The 16,211-nt window shown below is 43.5% G+C and overlaps 1 protein-coding gene across 1 annotated transcript in view; it reads left to right on the forward strand.

Moving 5' to 3' along the window:
• GPC1 (glypican 1) overlaps positions 1-16,211 on the forward strand; it is a 224,924-nt gene that overhangs the window by 112,473 nt on the left and 96,240 nt on the right. The window lies entirely within an intron of this gene.

Raw genomic sequence — 16,211 nt, forward strand, 5'->3', positions numbered from 1 at the left:
AAGGTCAGACATTTAGAATCACAGTCCTCCTAACTTTATCAACAGTCATCATATGGAGTTACCGTGAAAAGAATAGGAGTTGGGGAAAGAAGCTATAATAGCCAGAAAGGTGGACTGGACATTTCAAGCAGTAAATAATAGATCTGAAGAAATAAGCCTGACCTTCAGGGAGCTGATAACCAAGATTAAGTGCTTTTACACTAAATAGAAAGAAAATGCAGTGCATCTCTGCAAAATGCATTGTAACTGTGCAGCCAGGGTTGACCACAGCAAAGGCATTCCTTTAAAAGCTCAAAATTAATTGATTTTCACCTGCCTTAAAAAGTGCTAACCAGAATTTTCAAAAGAGCCTTACAATGCTGGTTGCTCAGACTGATGTCTGAATGGGACCTGATGTAGCTGCCGCTGAGCGCACTCGCTGACCTCTGAAATCCAGCCCTTCGCAGGGGTTAATGCAGAACATCCACCAGCCTTGACACCCTCTCCTTCCGCTGCCTATTGCAGCATTGGCTGGTATATCTGCTCTTTACTTTTGCCACAGACACTCAAAAGAACATAGTTCTACATCTGTCATGTAAGAGAAGGCAAAATTTGATGGAAGCTTTGAAGATCATATTGATGAGCAGAAACTGCCTAGTGAAGAACTGGTTTAGTATGAGTGTGATGTTTCGGTGGATTCATGATAATAACATCAATAACAATAATAGTAAGCCAAACCAAGCATATGGAAAGGGGATGCCAGTTAAAGCTGTAAGGGCTTTCCCCTCCCCCCCAGCATTTTACAAAAATAGAGCTTTATTTCTGTGGTGCATACCCAAGTTTCTCTTAAGCATCAAACAAAGTAAGTGTTCAATAAGCCAAGTATTACTTCAACAGACCATAATGCACAGATCATTGGTGTTTTGCAGTGGGAATAACCTCACTTGAGCCCACAAGGCCAAGAAGATGTCTCCTGCTCCCATTATACCTTTTTAGTTTGCTTAACTACCTTTGCAATCAATATAGAGTTTATAATTTATGCAAGACATGATTTAAAAAAAAAAAAATCATTGTATCTGAGTTTCAAGCATGACTTTACCTATAAGCAGTATTATTATTTTTTCTTTAGCTACTGCATAGATGGTTTAAAATTGAGGGAGTTGTGGTGATGGGGCAATGGAATCACCTCAGCTCCTGATACCATGCCATAGAAACCACTCTATCTTCCAGTTAATGTTATTAATCTCACAGTTAACAAGACTTTTTGCAGGTAGTGAGTGCTGTTTAGAGCTGTTCAATAAAAGAGTTTTTTAATGTCAGATTGATGAGTTCTAGTCTTTCTGGCACCAGATGCCTGATTTTGCTGGATTCCCTTAGCAGCAGCTTAGAGTGCGGGTTTGGGGGTTGCAGAGGTATCGATGCACAGTTTGTCTTCATATTAACGATTTCATTTGGCCTTAGGAGAATGTAGTGGGGGAGGCTCCACTGGATGGGGATGTCCAACTCTTTCTCATAGTATTTGCAGCCTGGAGATCAGATTATTCATATATTCTCTGCTACCAGGTGTGGTACATTGAACTTTAGGCCTGGAGCTGTCTTTCTTAGATTCATCACAGCAAATCGTGCTTCTGTAATCTCACTGCTGATCATGGCAATAGTCTCTACTTGTAAATTGCCCTGAAGGTCCGGCTAGAAAACAGCAAGGCTACAGCAATCTGCCTCTGAAGTAATATTCTTCATGCTAGTGTTAAACGTTTTGCTTTGGAGAATAATTCATCCTTGCAGGTTGTGGTCTGTAAAGCCCTAAATTGTCAGAGCACCTCTAATCTGAGCTACGGCTTTGTCCCATTGCAAAGAGTTATAATCTGTTGTTTCAGTCTCACTGGCTGCTTTTGGGGCAAACAGTTTGTGGCCAAGAGCAGAGTGTCCTTTATCTCATACAAAGTATTTTTAGAGAAAATATACATATGAAATATAGATGACGTACAATAGGTATAGCCATATATTCAAAATTTGTATATGTGGAATAGGATCCTATGGTTTGAGTGCCCTCTCTGCATAGCAGAGGAGACATGCCTTCTGGGATGCCCTTTCTCCAGGATCTGCCAGGGCTAAATTTAAAGTTTAACAGCCTATAGTATTGCTTAGCTGCTTACTAGTGCATTTGGTGTTTTGCTTTAGTTTACCGTAGTTAGCAGGATTTGGGGCATCAGATTTGAGCTACATGTGGTCACTGGCTTGCTGTTAACCTTTTAGTTGAAAAGGTAGTATTTTACTCTACAACCAATTGGTTTTAATTTAAAAAAGAAAAAAAAAAAAAAAAGCACAGACCATGAGTGATGGGAGCATATGCTTTGGTAAGTCAGTGTTAGGGAGGACATTGAGGTCCAAGTAGCGAAATTTCATTAGCAGGATTACAGGCACAAATTCTTTGTTAATTCTCATGTCCCAGGGCTCTTGGTCAGGCAGGGAGGGGGGTGTAGTTACCTGGGTGCACAGCCTGTGGCGGGGACCTGCTGGAGGCTGCTAGGTTGGTTTTAGTCAGAGTTTATTTGCCTGGAAAATTGTACATACCCCATACTTTAAAAGAAAAACGTGAATCATAAAAATGAAAACAAGATTGGGAGTCTTGGAGGGAGTTGGGACAGTCTCTGTTGAGACTGGTACTAAATATTGTTTTAAAGATGCTGCCAACATTCTATGTGCCTCAGAGATTTTAATTGCAGAATATGCTTGTTTTCAAACTGGTATCATCTCGGTGGAGGGGAAATTTTTGGTATCTGTTACTATAAAATGAAATACTTTGAGAAGGAACTTTGTTCAAGCAGATGGTTTCAAGAAACCAATGAGAGCTGCCTGTTGCCCCCTCTGCCGGCTGCAGAGCAGGAGTTAGCCAGTAAAGTGGTTTTGGTTCTTGAACTGTGCTGAGAGCAAGTTATAAACATTGGGCAGATTTGGGAAAGATTCCGTGGGAAAATGAGCTCTTTTTTGCATATCACACAACTGTATGTCAGTGTTGCACAGTTATGGGCCTTTCAAACTCCTGTCCTTCCCAACGAAACTTCTGCCTCCATAATCTGTCACAGAGATGAACCTGGAAAAACCTCTGGGCCATGGAGGAAAGGCCAGAGGAGTGATTTGTGATGCCCAGTCAGAGCAGTCCCGTTCAGAGCCAGTGCAGCCTGGGACGGCAGCACGGGCTGGAGCTGCACGGCTGGCAGAGGGGGCGGAAAGAGGGAGCAAGAGCAAGCGGTGCTTAGAGTGACAGCAAGGGGCTGCAAGCAGCAAGGAACAAGGCTGTTTTTCTAGTCTTGATGAAAGCTTACTTGTTGAGAGTCTAATCCTCATCTGTCTTTCTCTTTTCTCCCTTTTTCCCCACTTAAATCACTTTTTAATAATACTGCAATGTTGTGCCAATCTTTCCTTCCCAATCATTTTGGTACACTTTAGCGAGCGCTCCCTGTGTGACTGCTGACCTTTAGCTGTGAGCCAGGAAATCTGTCCTTTCAGAATTGTTTCATGTTTTCAGGAAATATCAACAAGCCGAAGCAAAAATCTTGGCTTTTATTCCACACTACACAGTCTAAAATCGATTTGTAGCTCTCATAAATTCTGGGATTTTTAAGCTGTGGCAATGAAACATAGATTAAAAATTATGTGTTTTATAGGTGGCTGCTCATTGGAAAGCTGATGTCATGTAAAAGCTTTAATAATGTCCAGTGTTGGTAGCTGGAAATTGTATATGCTGAAACACAGACCATGCAGATAATTAACATTATTTGAGAGTTACTTTTAGAGAGTTACATATTTCTAATGTAGATGAATCATTGTTTTAAATGTTACAAGGTGGGGAACACCCTAGAAGCTATTACACACTGATGGTTAAAATTTTGGAGATTTCTAAAGGCCCCTTGTTTAAAATTCAACCAAATGTATCTTAGTCAGAGGAACTGACTTATTTAATCCAAAGTACCTAGTGTCTCAGCCCCTAAAAGGACTGTTTGAAGAGAGAGGCATATATACATATATTTATTTACATATACCGTGGATGCTTAAGGAAGCTGGTCAGGAGGCTGTGGAGTAAGCCCAGCAGGCAGAGCTCTCTCCTACTCCGCTGACTTTAAACCTGGCCTACAACATTCAAACCTGAATCTGAATTTTGCACGTATTTTCTCAGTTGATGACAACATGAACCAGGCCCTGGCAGCCTGAATTTTTAAGGTATCCGAATTTGGTGGCCGATGCACCAAAAGATGTTTTCTGAGAGATGTGGGACTACTCTGTGCAGAAAATGATTGACACAAGACCGAAGCAATGATTATCTGGGCCACAGGGACTGCAGTGCCTGTGTCCCCAAATGCGTTGCCCCAACACAGCTGCTCTGTGCTTCCAGTGTCCTGCTGCCACCGCTCTCGGCTGTGGCTGTTTTGTGGAGGCATCGCATGGTTTGGGTTTGGTGAGGTGCTGTCTAAAAGATACTGTGTTTATGTGGAAACAGGAAAGAAATCTTCCAGGGGCTGGTTATGCCTCAAAATATGGAAATGCTGCTGTGTTTTGAAATAAATTCCTTTGTTTCAAAGGTTGTGGAAAGGAGCACTTCTGGAGTCAGCGGTGTCCCTCTGGCAGTCCCAGCCTGTGCTCGGAGAGCTGGCTGCCTCCTGCGGCCCCTGGCAGCTGGCACTGGTTGCTCCCTTGGGCCAAGTGTTTGAGTTTGGACTTTAAATGATTGCTTTTGATCCAAAGCCCCTAATTAGCCAGGAATACTCTTTTTTGTGGTAACTCCCCACGTTGGGGCTCTGGCCCTGAAATTGTGGTGTGTGGCCTCAGTTGGTGGCCTTGGCCATGGGCTCAGCTCTGCGGGAGAGCGCTGCCCTCCGGGGCACCCTCGGGCAGACAGGAGGCAGCAGCAGGTCCCAGTGCCCCATGGGGCAGCAGGCTCAGCCGTCCCTCCAGGTACGTGGTAGGGACGTCGGGATGATTTCCACGGCTCACCTGATGTTTACCTTTCCAAACATCAGTCTTGCATTGGCCTTCTGCTGGTCTCATAACTGAACATCTAATATCAAGAAGTGCCTGTGCATAGGCATCTTTTCCAAACTGAAAAGTATAAATGGACCTAAAACACTTCAGCCCCCAAACAAAAAACTAGTAGAATCAGGAAAACTGAGGAAGAGGAGGGAGTTAAGGGGAGGAAGCTGTTTGAGATAAGCAGGAAGCTTAACAATCTTTTTTCCTAGTGAGATGACAAAGAAACAGGAGGACAAGAAACCTGGGAGTCAATTGCTTTTGCTAAATAAGTGTTCATCACATGCACTGCATTTTTCTGACAGGCTGAGGGTACCCTGTTTGCCAAAATTGTGCTACTCAAAGCACCATTAATTGTTTTGTGCCCCCTCCTGCATGGCGCTTGGGCAGCATCATTCAGAAGCAGCTCAACTGTCCCCCAGCTTTGCCTCTGGGACATGTTATCAAAAGTACTTATAAGAGGGTCTGTCAAAGATGATTCCTTTGGCTCCCCTGGACTTCCTTCCCTTAGGGTTGGATTTGGGATGGGATAGAAAGAGAGAGAACGCCCTGTAACCTGGAAATAAAAAAGCAGGGTTCCCAGTGGATCCAGGACAGAGAAACAAATAAGGGGGTTCCCTTGAAGGCCTCCTTAGGAAGAAGGCAGGAAGCACCCACGCTCGCCTCCTTCCTTATTTCCCCCAAGGAACCACTTTAAGAAAACCCCAGCACGAGGCAGGATTGGTGCTAGTCCGGCTGTCACTCCCCCACAATCAGGGTCCACAGAAAGAAGATGCTTTCATGTGTGGTTTGGTATTTATGGTTTCCTGGAATGGGGTGCGGCGTCTACCAAGGCGCATTCCTGGGCTCGGCAAGATTAATCCTGACAGGTAGCTGCCTCGGGGAAGCAAATGCTTAGGCTCACCTGTAACAGCTCCAGCACCTGGAGTTTTCTCTCCCCTTACAGCCACTTCTCTTCACATTTAATCTGCAAGGCTCCGTTGTGTGCTGCAGGGTATATTGCAATGTACGTGCAGCACTTTGCTTAACAGATGGCATAGGCACAATATTCTCTTTTATAGAAAGAAAAGAGAAGAAAACAAGGCAATGACAGTGGCTGGGATGAGAGCACTGCACTGGGGTGCCTCCTGCAAGGGCTTGCACACCCCAAGAGAGGAGCTGCTTCATCCCTGCAGAAGTCAGATTAGGTAGAAAAGGTAGATCAGGCATCTCTGTTTCAGCAGCTGTCACCATGTTTTGTCACAGACTCAAAAAAAGCTGCCTCTGAGTGCTCAGAGAACAGTGAAATGTGCATCTGCTTGGAGACATAAAAAGAAGCACCTGCTCTTCCGAGATACTGGATGACACAGGCATATTTTGTAAGAAATTAGTGATGTCCAGGTAGTCATTTCAGAAGACAGTGTCTGCAGACTTTATTTTAACATTCAGGAATCAATGCACGAATCTCTTTGAAAACCTCTGATTTCACAGAGTAAGCAGCCAAGCAGACAAACTTTTATTACAAGCGCTGGATGTTGCCTTCAGTGACTGAAGAAGCATTACACCCAGATGGCCAGATGGAGGTCAGAGCACTGAAACGGGAGATGAAGAGCTGAGGTTTTTCTGCATGGCTCTGCAGAAGAGCCCGTGTCTTGAACCAGTTTACACTCAGCCATCTTCCAGCTGGTTTACTGGTTTCCACATGAAGAGTTTTCACCCTTCCGCTCTCTGATGCTCAATGTTTGTCATAAGAGGAAAATACTAGGATTTCCTGGGCTACTCCTATTGCAAAGAAATGTAAGTGATCTGAATCAGCTCGAGTTGGTAATTCCCCCCCAGCTTGGCATTTGCCAAGAATCACGTCTCTGTTCCTAGCCAGGTGCTGTGGTAATTTGGGAGCATCAAGGGCTCCAGCAGCAAGGTGCTGTCCCCGCTTACAGATCGGCATACGCGATAAGCTTGAAAATACACTACTGAAATATGTGGCATGTCCTAACAGAGGAGGTTGTGTTATTTTCAGTACTTCAAGACATCTGTTCTCATTTGAGATGATAGAAGTACTTTGTTCTCACCAGAAATGCTCGCAGCAAACTGTTGATTCTGTTTTATTAGTTATTGGCATTGAAGTAGCACATCCATAAAGCCAAGAAGCTTCCTGTTACTGTAATGTACTGCAGGGCATCCTGCCTGTCTGAGACTCAACCTGTGGTCCAAGGACTTTTGTTTTAAAAACAAAACAAGCAAGAAAACAAACAAGAGGTTTCGGTGAGTGGACTATGGAGGGAAAAGATGAGTGGAAGGTCATACGATAGGTTTGTGCTAGAAGTGGGAAAAGAGCCCAAGTCCATTGGCTTTGGGAAAGGTGCAGAAGTACCAGAAGTCCCTCTACTTCATAAAATGCAGTGGTCCTATTCTCGTAAGAGAGCAAAAGACATCACGTCATTCCATGTCTTACAGGGGTTTATCAACCAAGACCTTTCCGTACATTTGTTCGCAGCACCCCCAACCCAAGAGGAAATAGGCACTGGCTCTAAATGATCCTTGGGTCATTGGAACGAGTGTTTTTTTTGTGTAAAGCCCCTTCCAAAGTGGAAGTAATGACCAAAATCATGAGGGAGGTCTGCAAACAACTTGTATAAATGGGGGCAAGGGTGTAACAGAGTTTTTTGGCATCTGGTAACGCGTGTGATTAGGGGAGTTGGGCTGATTTTTAGAGTGTAGCATGAGTACCAGCAGTACCAATGGGAGCTTGAAGATGCTCTGTGCCTATGAAAACTAGGCTGAGAATTGATGTATCTACAGGGAGAGTCAAAGATAATCCCTCTTTGCAGTAGAAAGAGACCGAATGCCTTCGCTTGATGAACATCTCACCTTTGTATTTGCTATGGCTGCTTAAGGATGCTTCACTTCTCCCCCCCTTTCCTATTCTCATTTAATTTCGTCCCTTCAGACCAACATGGCTTCTTGCATTTAAAAGCACCGTTAATATGGTGTGATATGTGCAGAGCTTTTTCCAGTGCCTCACTTCCCTTCCAGGCTATGTCGGGGTATTTTGATTCTATTTCTTGTATTTTCTGAAATTAGCCAGGTTAGAGGGAAAGAAAACCCTCATTTTACCCAGCAGTTCATAGCTACTTCTGAAGAAACTGAGTAGTGTTAAGTCATTCTCATTAAACCTGCAGATTTGGCCAAGACACCGATGAACTGGGTTTGTTTCACTGTAAAGAGAAATAGAAATCAGAAGACCCAGCTTCAATAGGACCTGATTGTGCAAAACGTGAGTCCAGCATCAGGTGCTTTGAGTGAGTGGAGCCAGAGGTAGGATACGCTACAAATTTTACTTCAGCTAGATTGCCGTCTTTAGGAGAGGACATGTGAAAATGATAGTTTCATTGAGGGCCATTAAAGATTTCTCTTTAGTAATACTCCTTCTAATGTGCTGCTGTCCCAGCTGGTTCTGTCCTTTGCGGAAAGTCGTTCTGCATTGCTCTGCAATGATTCCTGCTGACCAAAGGGGTAACATCAGCACACGCTTCACCCGAAGGCCAGCATGAAAGCAGCCCATACAAAAGCCCTGGTAGAAATACAGTGAGGCTGCATTCATTAGTAGAGAAAAGAAATAAGGCTTCATTTTTTCCCTCTGAAGCACCTTTTTATCGATTACCTAGCTTTATTTTTGCAAGTAAATGCTGGAACTCTTGTCTCCATTTGTCATAGCTACATCTTCAAGAGGGATACACATATTTCCACGTTGATCGCTACACCTGCTGCTTAGAACAACAACCATAATCTCTTTCTCTGGCTCAACCTGCGAGAGCTGCCAAATAATAGTCTGAAACAAAATTAAACAAAATAGGAAAAATTACCATAAAGAGAACCATGAAAATTGCTTGCTGAATTTTCATTCTTACACGAAGAATGAGGGCTGTGATATTTTTCAAAGCAGTACAGTCAAGAGCATGAATTCATTGAAACTCAGTGGCTTGGAGATGCTGATTAAGGGAGAGGGTCAAATATATAAAGAAAAATATATATGTATGTGCATAGGTAGACAGGTGTGTGTATTTCATGCGCCAAGCCCCAGTTTCAGGAATTGCTGTATCCTTTATAGGTGTTACTGGGAATGAATATTATAGTATATTTACATGTCAAGAGGTAACAAGCTTGTTAATTTGACTTGGGAATGCCACAAATATCTAGTTAAATGTGAATGCTAAATTGTGGTCTCCAGCTGTTCTTAAGCAGAAATGAAGCTCCAAATGAAGGACAAATCAGATACAAAAAGAGGAGCAGCTTCACTGTGAATACTTGGGGCTTCAGTCTTTTGGTTTTCATTTCCAGTAGTGTTTTGCAAGTAATGCACTGCTGAGCACCCCAGTGGTGACTGTCTCTGCTCTGCAGGTTTCCAAGCTGCATGGCAGTGATAAAAATAAACAAACAAACCCGACACCCCAACCTCCCTCCTCAAAAGCCCGAGACAGCTGCGAGCTGGGGATCAGACTGTCGGTTAATCAAGGCTTGGGGAAATAATGTTTGTTACAATTTAAGATTAGTATCGAGTCTGGATTCAGCTTTTAACACACTGGAGATAATTGAGCGGCTTCCTACAGCACCAGCAGTATAGCGATTCACTTGTAAAATGCAACCTCTGTTTTAATGCTGCTAAAAATAAATAAATTGGTCCTCAAGGACTAATGAATGCCAATAAAAGTATTGCGCGGCAGCATGTAGTAAACTTGTCGTGGAGGAAATGGCTGGAATTTACTTTCCTGAGAGCAGGATTTCAACTGTCTTCTGGTGTGCCCATCCATGCCTGCGGCTCTGCTCCTGCCCTCCCAGTCATTAGGAAAAGCAAGGGCTTGGGTGGAAGTATCCAAGAATAATACATAGCCATAATTGTGCTTTATTTGTGACATCTGAGGGCAGAAGTAGAGCATCTTGTTTGCCTTGGTTCACTGTAAATCAAGGACTTGTCTGTATCTTTGCTCTCCAGTTTTGGCTCCCAGTTAATAACAGCAGAGAGGTAGCGTTCCTCCTCCTCCAGCACTCGCTGCTTTGGCTGGCTTCACGAGCCCGGGAGCACTGACTGATCCTCCTGCTTCACACTTCCACGTGAATAGGAAGGCTACGCAGTTGGCTGTACCCATGACAAAAACAACCAGTATTTTAAATGTTAGCCATGTGTTTGCTGCAGCTCAGAAAAATCGTGGCTATTTCAAACCTGAATTTTGAGGAGCTCTTTGAAAGGAATATAATTGTTCTTGTTTATGCAGGATTTGGCAACCTCTGCTTTTTGTGTCTGTTGCAGCAGTTTTTAGTCAGGTTGGAGAAGACATGGCTGAGCTAAGCCGGGCAAGCTTTCCTCTCGTCCCCTTGCCACGTCGAGCTCCCTGCAGGTCGCGGTGAAGCCCAGCCTGGTAGCGTGTTTGCCTTCCTGGTAGTGCCCGACCTGTCACCATCAGGTCCCTGAACTGGTACACAGTTCAGCTTCTGTTTGACCATGTCTGCTGTATGAAACAGATAAGAAACACTAAGTATTTTCATGTTTGCATAGTCCATCACAAAAAAGCAAGAAGGTGGAAGACTAGAACTGAGATTTCTTGTGCAGTCTTAATTTGTGCCTCCCTCCCTGGCACAAACAAACTATTGATATTCACTCTTTAATGATGTGATCCTAGACTATTTTATTTTCTCGCAGGCCCCTTGCCTCTTGCAGGGCTTATGATAGATGATGTCTGCTGAATCATCATCATTTGTTGGGTAGTATGGTGCATTATTTACTGTACAGCAGCCAAATCCTGCACTCAGTACATAATTATTAACTTCCTCATAGGCTAACTAAAGATTGTATCATAATGCACGCACATCAGGAAGCTGAATTAAGGTTTCACCAGCAACTTGAATTTTTTGCTTTCCTGAAGTATGGGGATGTTTGGCTTTGCAATTATAAGGCAGACTTGATGGTAGTCTTTACAAATCTAACATAAGGCCCCACTTTCACCCCTGAGATTCTCATTTGTCGCATCAAATAGGCAGCAGCCCATTCGGGAGCCCGGTGCTCTGGCAGCCCTCTTCCCCACTTTGCGGGGCAGCTGGTTGTGTGCCGCTGGCCCAGGAGGTGCAGCGGGAGCTGCAGCCCTGAGCGAAGGGCCAGCCTGCCTCCCTCCCCTTCATCACCACCCGCTCCAGCGTGCCGCGGCCCGACAGCTTCTGGGGGAAAAAGAAAAGCAAAGTCAGCTAGCTGGTCCTGTTGTAATGCATCGACTCCTTTCCTTAATCTCAGCCTTAGAAACAGTTGACATGTTTGGCTGATCTTCTTGCCCAAAATTAATCTTAAAGCAGATCCCCAGCATGGAAGATTTGTGTAAGATATGTAAGGTACATTTGCTGTGAGGTGTATAATTAGAGGAGCAGAGTAGTCCGGGAGCTTTTCAGTCTGCTCATCAGGAATTTGCATCAAGTATGATTAGTTAAGTGAAATCTTTAAAGACCTCTTTATTTGATTACCCCTTTTTTGTTGTTGTCTAAAAGAAAGAAAATGACATATTTAGACAGGAAAAGCTTTAGAGGGGTGATCTTTTTATTATATGTTTCTTTGGTGTTTGGCACAGTGTGGTTGAGAGCTTCCAGCACTATAATAACGGTTATAATAAGTGTGCATTGCCAGTGAAATTGTATTTTTGTACTTCAAACATCACAGGTGAACTGATACAGACTCAAACTGTTACCTAAGGAAAAAAAAATAGCTTTTCTTTGTTGTTGCCTTTAAGCTGTGATAAGCATTTCTGTTGGAGAACGAACAAGTGCTTTTTTGCATTTTTAAAGTTAATGCACAGAAAGTCTTCAGTTGATCAGCAGAGGTCCTGCGTAGGATGGCTGTTTCATTACCAAGAGTTTAAGTGAGCTATAAATATATTTTATGTCCTTGTACAAGTTCAGAGTACCATGAAATATAATTAAAAGATTCTGGGCACTGCACACATAGGAGCAACATAGGAAATAAACATTTGACCTTTCTTACCTTTGGTCACCAGTAAGCAATTGCTCTCTATGCTTCCTGCCTACATTACTTACTGTTTTGGCTTAAATACAAGCGGAAAATGCCTACTGAGAATGCTGAATGAAAATTCATATTTCAATAGTTCTTCCGTCTGGATTTTTCTCTTCTCTAGAAGGTGCAGTGGAAAATGCCAAGCTATTAAGAAGCTAACAGTTACCTTTAATTATGTGGGCCAGTTTCAGCTATGAACAAGAAAGAGATTTCGAGTCTATTGTTACTTCCTTTTATTTCTGAAAACAAAACAAGAAATGCTAATCGAGACATTTTATACAGCTGAAGCACAGTGTGTCTGAAGCAGTTCTGTTTTATTCCTAGCCAAGGAAAACACCGCACATGTATCATACCGGAGTAGGATCCGCCTGTGGATTAACATCCCTGAAGATTTACTGGGAAGCTGGCTCGCTGAAGAGCCTTTTCTGTAAAACTGAGCCAAGTTTTGACACTGAATAAGTTGATGTAACTGGGTTAGGACATGGCCCAATGATTTTCAGGTTTGCACTGGGGAATAAAGCTGTGACAGACTATATCATTCTGAAAGAAACCCAGAAAATTAAATACATGGTAACAAATATAAAACTTTATCACTCGGGGCCAAAGAAAATAGAACAAGCCCTTGTCTGCTGTGTGTAAAACAGGGAAAGAAAACCATTGGTCAGCGGAGCTAACGGAAATGAGTTTACAATATCCGATTATCTGTTATTTGAGTCTGTAGTTACAGAGCTCAGCGAGTGAGCCTGTAGGGCTCACAGCCCTCTCCTTACGGTAGCTGCATGACACAGTTTTCTGTAAGCTCTTTGGGGCTGTTTTCTTGACTCGTCGTGTGTGCTGGCAGGGCTGCCTGTGCAGCTGCAGAGCTGGGAGCTCTTTGCTCAGCGATGCTGAGATCACTAATGCTCCTGGAGGAGCTGGAAGTGTCCACAGCAGCAGTTTGGGACACTTGCTGGAGGTGTTCACGGTAGAGGATCGATAGGCACCTGCCTCGTGCATCTTCAAAGGGTAGGGAGGAGGTAGCCAGCATGAGATGTGAAATGCTTGCTTGCTGTAAACATACACTCACTGCCCAGATACCAGCTGCCTCAGGAGGGTGCCCGGGTGAACCAAGGGTGGAATGTGAGTCACCCCGAGAAATCATCTCATCAAACCCAACTGCTGAGTGAACAGCAATAGCAGAAATATAGCTGTGGGAATAAATGTCTTTATTAGACCGGGATAAGCATTGTGGCAAGACTTACTAAAGAAGGGATACGTGTAAGGCCATTAAGTGACTGCAGTGCTGGAGGGCAGTGATCCTGGTAGCCACAGCTCTTGTTTCAGCATGGGAGCTGGTGGGGCACAGGGATGGGGAGGGAGCGCATGCCTCATCCTGCACTGAAGGGCACAGCCAGGCATCCCTGTTCAGGGATCTTTGACTTCTCCCTGCAACAGGCAGAGATTAGCACCAACAAAAAAAGGCCATTGAAGCGAACTGGCCTGTCCTCATAACAACTCTTTCCCTGGTATCTCTGCTCTTCATTCCTAAAGGAGTAGCCATGCTCCTAGTCCCATGGCCCTTCTTATGGAGTGTAAAGCCTCTCTTCTGTTTAAATAAACATGACACGTGGCAAGGATCTGATACAGAGGCTGTTGTAATTGCTGGGGGGTGCTTCCATGGCCACTGACATGGACACTGTGTGGATAAGGTGAAAAAAACACCTCGAGACTTAAGTGTGAAGAAGCTGGAAAGGCTGAGCTTTAACAGGCTGTCCCTCCTGGGCATGAGGGCTGAGAATTTTGCTGCTTTGTACACTCCACATTTGCAGATCAGAAGGATTCTGTGTGGAAGGTGACTCTGCTTTGAAAATGGGGGTAGCTTAACACCAGGAGAATATATAAATAACCTGTAACCAGTAACACTTGCACACCCTCCATTCAGGCTCTTCAAAGGCATATTCCTGAGCACACAGAAGGGAGATGTTGGCAGACAGCGGTCAGGAGGAAATAGCCTGATCAGCAGCAGCCTTGTTCGGGCATCTAGGGGATAGACTGAGGTATATAGGCAAAGAGAGAAAAGGGATATTTCTTGCAAACATGAAAAGCACATTTAAAGGAATTAGGAGTGATACACAGAACTCTCTCAGCAGGCACATTAGGTTTGGTCTTTTTCCATTTAAAAAAAGTATGATTATTGATTTTCATTAAAAGGACTAAAAAGATTGGAATCTGTGCTGTCATAAAACTTGCAGGTCTCTATTTTGCAATATACTTTCAAAGGACAGGCATTTAAGATAGCGGGCGATATCTGTGCAAGCCACAAACCGCAATATGGATAAAATGCTTCCCTGCCAAACCCGAGTGATGGGTCACAGCGTGTTGACTGAGCACTTTCATCACGGTAATTGGACTGTTTGATATTTGTTGTGTTCTGCACCAGAAGCTTCCCAAGCAACCCAGGAAGCAAGCAGCCACCAACAGCACATTTAAATCTTCTCAGGTCTTTTCTGCAGTCATAGCGCTACAGTAAATCTTGCTAATTATTTCAGTAGAGTTTTGTCCTCTTTGTATGTAAACCCAGACATTTATCTGTAGAGTTGCAGATTTAGGGTATTTTGTAGTAGTGTTAAACTGGAAATAGAGTACATTTTCTCCATACTTCCAGAGATTCACAATGAACTGAAACAATTTGGAATGTGAAATCGGATACTGGAAGTTCTTTTTCTTCCGATAATAGAAATTCGCTTCCATTTCGGATTGCTGCAAACAGGCAATTTGGGCAAGGAAGCAATTGCACTTTGAACTCCTATTAGGAATAAAATTAGTTTTCAACACTGTCAAATTAGCAAAATTAATATCCAAGGAACAATTTTTAATTTCTTATTTACAAGAATTGCTGATCTGATGAACGAGACCTGTGTTCATGCTCTGAGGGACTACCATCATGACAATGTTAGCATGTTAACGTCACAGACAAAGTGAACAGTGCAAGTCCAAAAACCTGGTATAATCCTTTATAGAGGGAGTTCTCATCTTCATCCCTCCTACCCCCAACACACATGCAAATGTGGTTGTTGTGTTTGTAAGCCTAATACAACCCCCTGTTTTTAACATCCTAGAGTACCTCAAGTTAATATAAAAATCCACCTAACAGGCTCAAGACACTTTTCACATATGGGCTAAATAATAAAATATTAATTTGAGTCTGGAAATAGATTTTTTTTTCCCCCTCAACTTCCACTTTAGGGAATTTAAGTAGTCAATTTCCAGACAAAATTCTGTGGCTTTAAAGTAACGAGCATCAAAGACTGTCTGTTTTTAAGATGTTGAAAGACGTTGAAAATGTTCAGGTAGTTAGCTTTGGATGATTTAATACTTGGCTTAATTTAAATCCTGGAAAGATTGAACTAATGCGTATCTTAAGAGGTAATTGCTTTGAGGAAGTGGAAAATACCGTCTCTTCTTTATTCAAAGATGTGTGCCTGTGGCAATTAGGATGAAACGGTATTTTGGGGTTACTCTGGGCTCCTTAGTGACCATGGAGAAAAAAAATCACGTCTTCCTGTGGTCGCAGTAAGAAAAAATATTCCACCCATGCTGTTCTGATGAATATTTTGCCACTAAAGGTCATAGTGCTATTGAATCAGGAGGCCGGGGTGCTTGTGGTAACCCACCCAAGGCAAGAGGTTGAGGGTAGCTGCTTGTTTGACCACCCAAAGGTGCCTGTATAAAGCCCAGTTTCAAGACAGTGAGTTTTTGTTTCTTTATGAAAATTGTGTACTGTTACCTTGTGTCAGACTGGTTCGCTGTTTGCTTTTGGGAAGTTTGACATTCAAAATAGATATCTGTGTTTGTAAGCAGAGTATGTTTAGACAAATTCCCAAGTGCAGAGGACAGGAGCTACGCTGCTCCTGTTGTGCCATGCGGGTAGGTGGCTTGCGTGTTTTGTATATCCATTGCTCAGAATTGGGCAGGGAGCTGGTGGAGCTCCTCAGGAAAGATGGAAATTTCCCTCATAAGCCAGCCGTGCTGGTAAGGGTGCCTGTGTACAGACACTGCACAGCCGCCCAGCCCTCAGCGAAGCACGCTCCACTTTGCAGAAGCAACTGCTCACCAGTGCTTCTGCAGAACAAAGCCAGCTGCAAAGGGTAAATTGCAAAAAGGTGCAACGTCTATTTGCTGCTCTGTAGGGAAAGAA

The sequence above is a fragment of the Platalea leucorodia genome (assembly GCF_965183815.1).
Source record: "Platalea leucorodia genome assembly, chromosome: 8".
Classification (NCBI taxonomy): Eukaryota; Metazoa; Chordata; class Aves; order Pelecaniformes; family Threskiornithidae; genus Platalea; species Platalea leucorodia.